We start from the raw sequence: 11,028 nt of genomic DNA on the forward strand, positions 1-11,028 counted from the left end.
TACTGACAGCACGGCTACTCCTCAGAACTGGCTGTGGCTGAGGAACATGTGCAACTCCATGAAATCATTCAGTCTCTCTGGTTCTCATCCTCTTTTGGCTCTGTGAGGCTGTGTGCTACCCTTTGTCCTGGTGGAGAACTGAGAAATCAATTCTTGTTTGGAGACTGGTGCATGTTCAAGTGAAGGGCGTTGTGATGAAATACCATGTACCATGAACCTCTATCGATGCTGATAGGGTTAGTGAGCAGATTTGAACCACTTGGCTCATTGTTCCCCACAATCAATCACCTGCAGCCGTGTGGACTTTACTATCATTTCATTCTGCTCAGTCACTCTACCTGATATGATTGTGCAGTATCACATGCTACAGGTGTAAAGATAATGGAGTGATTGTAATTACCACACATCTTATAACATACAGTTGGGGGCGTAGACGGTCTGCATTTTAAGTGAAACTATTTAAAGTAGTTTACTATTTTAAATCTAAGTGAACACACTTAAAAAATGCACGTTAGTAAAGACAAGGATAATGTTTTCAACTACACACTATCAAAAAGTTTTCAAGAAGAAATAATACTGTTTTATTACAGCTACTGGGATCTGCAGAGGGGAAGTGTGTTGCCCTCAAGTTCAGCACTGGAGTGGCTGGTCCCAGTGACTCCTGGTATTTAGTTTATACCCATGACTTCATTGGTCCCATCTATCCCAGGAGCCATTGCTTTTAATATTTATTTATTTTTATTTTGTGTGTGTCTGTGTGTGTGTGCTGTGTCCTGCCTCCAAGCAGCCTGAGATGAGGAGCTGTCAAATATCATTACTGGATTCATTCAGGATCTCTTAATTATTAGCAGTGGTCAATTGAGCATATGGACATGCAGGTATCCATCCATAGAGCAAACACACACTGAGACGAAAAGCACATCTACCTACTTAACCTTTCTGCACTCTAGTGCTTCTTATCTTTTTCCTAGTCCATTAAAAAAAAAAATGTGGATTTCCTAGCCCCATTTCCACACACATTCTGAAAGTCAATACCTTTGGAAATAAAACCTAGAGTTAATTTTTGAATGGGTGATTTAAAACCAGAACAGTGCTTTATTTGGGCAAGCTATTTATTCCATAAACCTCTGTCTTTCCAGCTGTGCACTGAAAAAATTAATAGTCCTATTAGGTGTTTTTTTAAAAATTCGGATAAAATGAAGATGAGCTGATAAGAATACTCAGCATGGCAGACGTGGACACCCTTAGCTTGACCCTACAATCTCTAAAATAAACTCAATGATGTGATTTCACATTGAAATGCAGAAGCAGACATAGAAAAAGGAAGGAATTAGCATTCTGTGTGTCTTTGGGGAGATTTTGCTTATTTTGAGGGACAATTGGGTAATTCTTAGCATACTCTCTCTGTGTGGTCAAGCGTATCTTCTGAAGTCTGATGTCTTCTTTTGATCAAATGCAGCTTAACAGCCAAGGGCTGAACAGTGAGTGTCTGCTGCTGTGGTCATTGCTGGGTTAGCCATGTCCTTGGGGTATGATGTGCTTGCTTATGAGAGTACAGATCCTTCTTGTCCTTGTTCCTCTCCCCGAATCTTCCTGTCCCTGCACTGATTGTGCACACTGCTTTAAATGTACTCATGTCCTGTTTCCTTAACATGGAGAAAATAAATGTACTCATGTCTGTTGTTTTTCCTTAACTGAAACCTGGAGAAATCGGCAGTCATGTGGCCATGTGGGTATTAAAGGCAGTGTGTTAGAGGAGATCTGGGCTGGGGATGTAGCTCAGGGATACAGAGCTTGCCTAGCCTGTGAAAAGCCCTGGGTTAGACCTTCACCAAGTGGGGAGGACAGGGGAGACATGAGAGGAGGGGAAGGAAGGGGGAGAAAGAGAGTGGGGTGGATGGGTGGGACCATTAAAGGTGTGTAATAAATTGTACTTTGCTGGTACTTTGTTTTCCTATGATGTTCCACATATTATCATCCTCTACTCTGAACTATGATCCTATTTCCTTTAAGTCATAGTCTTAAGTCTTTTATGTCACCAGAGGAGACACTAAACTGGTTTGTTGCAATCTGAGGGTGGCTCCTGATATGTACCGATCTGGACTAAGGAACATATTTCCTGGAATGTCTCCACCTCTGCCATGAAGAAGGCAGATGCTTCTTCAGTTAGCAGCTGTTGTCCAGACATCCCCATAGGACAGACTTTTAAGAGCATGGTGTGCTTCATCCCTGTTTAGAAAACCCAAGCAATTGCTGCCATGGCGGGGAAGCCAGTCCTTCACTACTACGATGGCAGGGGAAGAATGGAGCCTATCCGGTGGCTCTTGGCTGCAGCTGGAGTAGAGGTACGTTCTGCATGAGTCATTTTAAGTGGAACCTGTAATTTCTTGTATCAAACACTTCCCTCACAGGAACTCACAAAGTGTCTTACTGAATGACCTAAGATAAAAACTGCCAGTTGTCAAGTGATGTAGATTATTATTTTATCATCAATCATTAACATTACAACATAGGCTGGAGAGATGGATCAGCAGTTAAAACACCTGAGTTCGATTCCCAGTATCCACTTGTGGCAGCTAATAACCACTTGTAACTCCAAGTTCAGATCTGTACCTTCTACCACTCTCCCTGTACACATCACACACACACACAAACACACACACACACACATACACACACACACTCACATATGAAAAACAGAGAATAAAAATAAATCTGAAACTAAAAGAAGTGTAAGTAGTTCATCAAAACTATACATTTTCTTTAAATTTAAACTATAAGTAAAATGGTAAACCTGAAAGTTATGCCATTTAGAGAAAAAATAGAAACACGAACATTGCCTTCTTGATGCGGCTCAGGTCCTTTAATGTTTAGTGTTTTCATGTATTGTAGCTGTTTTCTTACACAGATTCTATGCACTGTGATTTGTGTGTGTGGATCTGGGTGTACAGATGCATATGTGTATGTGCTTAGGCACATATGTGGCCAGAGGATAACATTACATTTCTCACGTACCAGTCACCATTGATTGGTTTGGTTTGGTTTTTTGTTTTGTTTTGTTTTGTTTTGTTTTGTTTTGTTTTGCTTTGCTTTTCTTAAAGACAAGTCCTTTCACTGGCCTGGAGCTTGCCAAGTATGCTAGGTTTGTTGGCCAGGAAACATCTGTGCTTTTCCAGCTCTGGGATCACAGGCATGCTCCACCAAACCCAGCTGTTTTACATTCCTGAAAATAGAAACTATAGCAGGATATACTTTTCTACAAATGAAAGATGCTTCCATGTTGAAAGCCATGTTTTCGGCTTTAAAGGAATGTTCCTACCACTGTTCCTAAAAGTCCCACTATGGTTCCTCTCCTCCTGCCTAGTTTTTAATCTGTACATTCTCTATGCAGGAATAACTTTGCAACTCTGCTATAAGCTATGAGAGCACCTTTGCATGATGTGTGGTTGTTCCAGTGTTGATATAGAGCCTGTGAGTGTGCATGGGATCTGAGAGTTCCTTCAATGGATGGGAAAAGAGGCGTGGATGGCCTTGCTGGTGAAAGCCTGTTGGCTTGATTTGACAACTGCTGAGAGGGAGGGGCACAAAGAGGAACCCCACAGGTTTCTGGTTACTTTCATGCACATCCCAGATGTCAACAATAGAAGGATTAAGACATACACTCTTGGGAAATGAATGTAATTACACTGAGAATACATACACCAGATGAGGTGGGCAGGAGACAATTCAAACCCTCTGTTAAGCATGAAACATGTTCATATTAGCTAGAGAAGTCAGAATTTTTTTTTCTGGGTCCCAGAGATATAAGGTCATAAAAGACTGCTGGAATGCTTGCCCTTAGATATTGTATTGTCACCGTAATAACCATCACTTTCATCTTAAAAGGAATAAGAGATAGCTTGTTCTACCTGACTACTCATTGTGACTTGACATGGCTGACAGAACACAGATTTATGTCATGCCCCAAACCCATGTTCCAACATGAAAGAACTTTCAGAAGGTTTTTTCATACTTTTACAGAACAAAAAAGGTAATAAATCAAGCGAAGTTTAAAATATATTGGTAGGCATTTATTATCTCATCATGTTCAATGTCAAAGGCTTCTAAAAGGTTTGTATTTATTATCATGAGATGTTAGTTTAGATACAAGGAGGAACAAGGAATGGCTGCTCCACAAGGCTCAAGCTAGCCCAAGCTAAAGGAATTAGACTGCAAACCTGTAAATCCCAATCTCTGCAGAGCACTGATATTCCCATAGTGTCTGCAGACAGACTCCTCCAGAGGTTTTTGGTTCACAGTGAGACACAGCTTCATTTTAGGAATTTTTCATTTACAGTATGAGACAGGAAATCAGTGGTTTTTTTTTGTTTTTTGGTTTTTGGTTTTGTTTTTTTTAAACAGGGCTAAAAGGCATTATTTTTTAAACTTTTTGCTCAGTAATCTAGTGTGGATCTTTGTGATTCAGCTGAGCACTGCTTTCTCAGGCAGAAGGATCCTACAAATGGGTGACCAATTTTGTAAGAAAAGAACTCAAGAAAACTGGCTGCCAAGAAAGAGCACTTGTCCCTGGGAGGTAGTAGTAAGAAATCGAGGGCCACTCATATGAGGTCTTATCTTTCACCTGAGCTTCTACTGCCCCCTCAGCTTCATAGCAAGGTGTTTTCCAAAGCCTAGGGTTACTACCCACTCACAGCCTCTCTGTGAATGAATTTATTGTGTGGCATGATCCTGTTTCAAGTTCAATTAAAAAAAAAACAAGAAAAAATGTTTTGAGTCATCACAGATCAATCACAATGTATCACATTTGAATGTCTGGTTTCTGAGGTAACCAGATGGCAGCCTTGTGTTTCAAGATTTCCAAGCCTCTGGGCTGAGGAAGGTCAGGACAGACAGAACAGGAAGCAGTGTTGCCAGCTCCCTCTCCTGCCTCTCAGCCTGACTGAAGAGTCTGCTGAGAACAAGTGGCCTGGAACCCCTGGCTCAGAACTTCTGTATCCACAGGATGGTCATTATCACCACATCCATCCTCCTCCTCCTCATCAGCATCACACTCCAGGCCCATCTCACCTTGCCCACCCTCCTGAGATGACCACTTTCTAACCCTTATGTTTTTCCTGGGATGGATGTTTGGCAAACTGTTATCATATTATCTTACTGTCTCTAGAGTGTGATACCATGGGATCATATACTGCCACAAGAAAGTGATCCATGGAGCATGCTAAATAAGCCCAAAGTCCTGAAATTTTACAACCAAGAACTCTATGAAAGTCAACTAGTCACTGAAAGTAACACCTGTGTATTACGTAATGGTCTTTGCTTTCTGTGGGGCAAGTGAGATACTGAGGGTTTTGAAAACATTCCAGTATTCTTTTAAAGAAGAGTATACTTCCTCTAACTTTATAAATGAGGAAATGAAGTCTTTCCCTTGTCAAGTGACTGATCATACCATCTCACAGCTAACACGAGACACGGCCACAAGTGCAACCAAACATGTCAACTCTAAGAGTCCCGTGCCTTGATGACTCTTTCCATGGGCTTTCCTTGGGCTCTGCCTACAAACAACTTGAATTATTATATACAGTCTGCCTGTGCTCTCTCTATGAAGTATGCATGGCGACTGTAGTTGTAGCAGATGCAAGGCCCCGCTCCCTGCAGACATCACAAGCACAGTGACTTATTTCAGGAAAATATTTAGACTATAGGATATGGTTTTAGGACAAAGTACATTTGTCATCAATATGAGAATGGTTTAAGCTATATTTAAGAAAAGAAGGGATGATTCCAAAAGGTAGCTGGGAACAAGAATTCCTGAAAAGAAGCAAATTCTGCAGAGGCTGATTGATACTATGGAGAGTTTGGCTGTCACAGACTCAGAGGCTAATTACTATCTACCATAGACAACCTTGAGACACCTAAGGAGGTATTCTTTGTCCACCTCTGTGTCAGACCTAACACACCATAAACAGATGAAAAGTTTTGGAATGAATTTACTTCACAAAAACTGATTCACCACCAGTCAAAGGGTTGAGATGTGATCAGATAGCACAGAGATCTATAGTTAAAATTCCACCACGTGGCTATAACCCACCTCTATATTGTTTTCAACATCTACATTTTAAAAACACCTTTGACGTGTGACTTCTTTGTTCTGCTGCCATAAAGTTGATTCCATATTGAACTTGGTTTAATCTAAATTCGTATTCTCGGGCCATAGCCAATCAAATTTAGATCCAAAATAAATTTTGTTATCTCCTTTGAGTTGAGACATGTGTTTTTGTGTATATGCATCCATCTTTTACAATCCTAATGAGATCTCCACCCCTTGCTAGCTACAGCCTTTGGGAGAGTGGGCCACACGTAACCTGGACAACACTGTAGAGCTGGCCCTGGTGGTGTAAGCACAGATGAACCAGCCCAAAGTTATGATTGTGAGAGAGCTGACCCAGTTCCTTGTTGGTCTTTTGGTGGCATGAACACAGGAGAATTTCCAACTGTCCCCCATTTGCAGCCTGCAGCAAATGGGAGAGATGCCCCCACCAACTCTGCCACCAAGGTAATGTGTAAGAGCTGGCCTTGGTCACCCACTACAGCACTCTAGGGAGCAGGCCCCACTTCTTCATGGGGCAGCATAGTAAAGCTCACTCTGGAGGCATGACCGTGAGAGAGCAGATCCAGAGGACATGAATGTGGGAGCTGGACCTATCCATTGTAGGGCGGAACTACAGAGCTGGTGGCATGTGTGTAGGACAGTTGGCCTCAATGGCCTGAGCAGTAGAGGGCCTGTCCTTCTCCTTGCTGTCTACTGTAAGTGGGAGAGCCAGTCCCACCTCTTGCATGTGTAAATCAAGGGACCTGGCCCTTGTTTGTTTTTTGTGGGGAAGGTTGCAAGGGTGGATGGAGGACATGGAGGGATGGGGCAATGAGTGGGGTCAGAATTGATGTGACATTCAGAGAGAATCAATGAAAAGGTTTTACAAATGTTAATGGTGTCCTATGCTTGCTGAGTACCTAATATACAACTCATGGTTTTAAAGGTGGTTTGCGTTCTTTAGTGATTTAGTCTTGAGATCAACCCAAAACAGACATTGTAAGGAAATGCAAGCTATGGAGTAGGGTACTGAGACACAGGAACACCCAGTAGCATGGCTGATGTAAAGAACCTAATACATTCAGAAGGCCATACTCAACTCACAAAGCCATCTCAGAACTGCTAGATTTTAATAACGATAATAAAGTGGAGATACTAATTTCTTTTTACATTAGGAACTCTATAAAATTGTGCCCCCATTTTCCAGGAGAGTCAATATGACTTGCAAGAGTAATGTAGAAAACAGGAAGTATTTTACCCACATCAGGTCTCCTGAGGAGATAAGTGTTGTTAATTACAGTACAATCCTATAGGCAGGATGTTAGACACAGGCTCCTGCCCTGTTCCATTCTGAATACACACACTGTTCCTTCTGATTACACTTCGGACCAGATGAAATATTAAAAATGCCAGAAAAAAAGGTCAGTGTTTCCCTACCACTGTCATTCCTGTAGCTCATCTCTTAGTCACTGACACAGCTCCTTTCATAAGACATCTGCTATAAGTTCCCTTAACCCATAACTGGCTCACCTGTGTACTTGACACCAAGTTAAAAGAAAATAGCTTTCTTACTTCATATATTCTATGGACAGGACCTTTGAAATGAAAAGTGAAATTAGTTAATAAAGATTTGTTTACTCTTTCTGTTTTCTAGTTTGAAGAACAATTTATGAACAATCAGGATGACCTGGAAAGGTTAAGAAATGGTAAGAAACAGATCTAAATGTTCCTGAGGATGGTTCTGGTGGAAGCATTAAACATTAAATTACTTCCCTAATTCTTGTGTTGACTGATGGATGAGGTGGTAGATTGTAAGTCTTTGGTCTTCTGTATGTGCAGATCTGAAAATCTCTCAGTTAAAGGAACTGAAAAGCTCTTTATGGTTGCCACGCAGAGCCTCATGGATGTCTCATCTCTGCTTTCACATGCTCTCTGCCTTACCTCAGGCTCCCACAGTGCCCTCCATCCACATACAACTCACTGGATGCCAGGAGCAAATATGTCAATCACTTACCTTGAGTTCTAACAGGTTTAACATACTGATTCGCTAATACTGTATTCTAGGAGTAACAGAAAGATTAGAGTGGTTATGTGGAAGACTGTGAGAGAGGGTAAGGGAAGAAAGAGAGAAGGCCAATACCCATGAGTGAAGGTCACTGAGCTTACCCAGCACATTCTGTCCCTTGGTAATAGTTGAAAAGCACACAATGCCCCTTGATGTTAGTGAAAAACACACAGAAACCTACATAGAAACAATTTCATGATTTTACTTTGATGTCATGAACAGGATAAAACTTTAGGACTTTCTTTTTTTATTGTAAGAAAACCCACTGACAGTACAATTATACCTCCTTCAAATTCTTCCCAAAATAGCCGGGCGGTGGTGGCGCACGCCTTTAATCCCAGCACTTGGGAGGCAGAGGCAGGCGGATTTCTGAGTTCGAGGCCAGCCTGGTCTACCAAGTGAGTTCCAGGACAGCCAGAACTACACAGAGAAACCCTGTCTTGAAAAACCAAAAAAAAAAAAAAAAAAAAAAAATTCTTCCCAAAATATACATGAAGATGAAATAAACACACCAACACATCCTTTCAACAGATAACCGCATTAGGGTTTATGGTAAGAAATAAAAACACCAGTAAAATAATAGGCTACATCTTAGAAGACACTAAAGGTGCAGGAAACAAAATATTAAGTGCTATTTTCACTGAGTAATTACTTTTTAAATTTTCAGTTATCTCTTCATTTATGTTGTTTTAAATGTATCTGACCATAGATTTTATTCCTTATTCTACTATCTCTTTCTCTTTGCTTTATCCAATAGATGGGAGTCTGATGTTCCAGCAAGTGCCCATGGTGGAGATTGACGGGATGAAGCTGGTGCAGACCAGAGCCATTCTCAACTACATTGCCTCCAAATACAACCTCTATGGGAAGGACCTGAAGGAGAGAGCCCTGTATGGTAGACTTTCTCTGAACCATTTAGGTCCTATCTTGAGTAAGCAGAAGCAGGGCAAGGGATTCATGAACACAGCGGGGTTGTGTGCTTGGATGCACATACACTGACATCAGTTAGGAGGAGTCCCATGGAGATGAGGGAAGAAGATGAGGGGTTAGAGGTGTGTCATTGTAGAATAGGAGATGTTGGAGTCCTGTTTCCAATTGATTTGTCTAATCTTTAGAATCAGTATTCTAGCCAATAAGTTTACACGAAAGTTAAGTCCTCGACTGACAATAAAGAGAGGGATCCAAAGATCTTTCCTTCTAGTTCTAGTCATTCCAAGACAAATAACCGTAACAATGACCCTAGGTTACCATCAAAATCTACATACAGTCAGCCTGCCTGTGACTCATAGAGTCTGGTGCAGAGACACCAGAGTTGCATGATGCTTTTCATGGGAACTGAATGAAGGCTTTCTGATGCTGCCAGGACTTAATCATCAGATCTCCTCTCTCCTGTGATACAACCACTCCATTCAAACAAACGTATTCTATGGAACTGTGGGTTGTTTCTCAAAACACCAAACATCAAGCCACCAGCAGTTTCATTAATAGATGAAAGCACAAGTGGAATTAAAATACATGCTCAGGAATCATTGTACAGTGATGTACCCTGATGTACTATTTATAATGTGAAGAAAAAAAGTTGAAAAAACTAAGCCCTGTTCACCAAAGACTGGATGCAGAGAGAACACTGCTTGCGAGACATTCAAGTCATTCAGAGTAGAGTGTTTTTGGATATGGTGACGTTTGCCTTTAATCCCTAAACTCAGTAACAAAGGCAGACAAACTTCTGTGAGTTTAAGGACAGCCTGTCACCATCATAAATTTCAGGCCATCCAGAGCTACATAGAGATATTGTCATTTTAAAAAAAGTCTGAAAGAATTGCTAATCTACAATTAAAATCAGATTACTGTGACTGGCTCCATGACACCATCAGGACTGAACTGTTTTACCATAACTTTTTACATCCTTTAACAATAACGTCTGAGGCAAGAGAGCTTTGACAGAATGCTTATCTGCTTTTCAGCATTGACATGTATTCAGAAGGTATGGCGGATCTGGATAATATGGTCTCCATTACCCTTATACTCCCCCTGGGAAGAAAGAGGCAAGTCTTGTCGAGATCAAGGACAAAGCACGGAACCGCTACTTCCCTGCCTATGAAAAGGTGAGTGAAAGCTGACTGACCTTCCACACATTGGGAAGGTCTGATAGTCCTCAAGGGACAGTCTTGAGCAGCCAAAGTTGCTGTAACAAAATGCCAACCTCGGAGTGAGTTAAACCACACTGTGAGGTATAAAAAGATCCTGCAGATTGATGTCTGGCCAGACTTGTTCCTTAGATCATGGATGCCTGTCTTCTCGTCTTCAATTGAAGACAGGTTGTAGGAGTTCTCTGGAGTTTCCTTGTTGGGAGCAGGGAAGCCATTCATGAGCACTTAACCTGTAGGGTCTATTTCCCTCTCAAGGGTCCTACTTACTAAGAGCATCGTGCTGTAGGCTGGGGGGTCAGTTCACGACTGTCAATATTTTTGGTTACACAGGAGATTTGATCTAAAAAAGAGAGATACTACAAGTTTCAATTTAGGTTTCTCAGTAGCAGATAAATTGAACTCAGAACCCAGTTTTTCAGAGCCTCCTTTTATTACACAACAGGCTTTTTAGGAAGTCAATTTCCACATACCAAAACCTGTTATCTGATCTAGGGGTTGTCTGAAGGAACCATTACCTAGGAAATTCTCAGATATATGAGAGAGAGTTCCTAGTTTACCAGGTATGTCTCAGGACTAAGTTCTGCATTGGCTCTAAGAATCCTTCAGAAGAGCAACCTTTTAAAATCTCAACTACCAATCACTGACTATTTACAAAAAGCCACTTCAAAGCCTAGATAGCTTCACTCCAGAATTCATGCCAGATGCTATGGCTCTGCTAATATTCT

The 11,028-nt window shown here is 41.3% G+C and overlaps 1 pseudogene; it reads left to right on the top strand.

Moving 5' to 3' along the window:
- The first annotated feature begins 2,240 nt into the window (after window positions 1-2,240).
- Window positions 2,241-11,028, top strand: part of LOC114621039 — a 12,016-nt pseudogene continuing 3,228 nt past the window's right edge.

The sequence above is a fragment of the Grammomys surdaster genome, unplaced genomic scaffold, assembly GCF_004785775.1.
Source record: "Grammomys surdaster isolate TR1022 unplaced genomic scaffold, NIH_TR_1.0 171, whole genome shotgun sequence".
Classification (NCBI taxonomy): Eukaryota; Metazoa; Chordata; class Mammalia; order Rodentia; family Muridae; genus Grammomys; species Grammomys surdaster.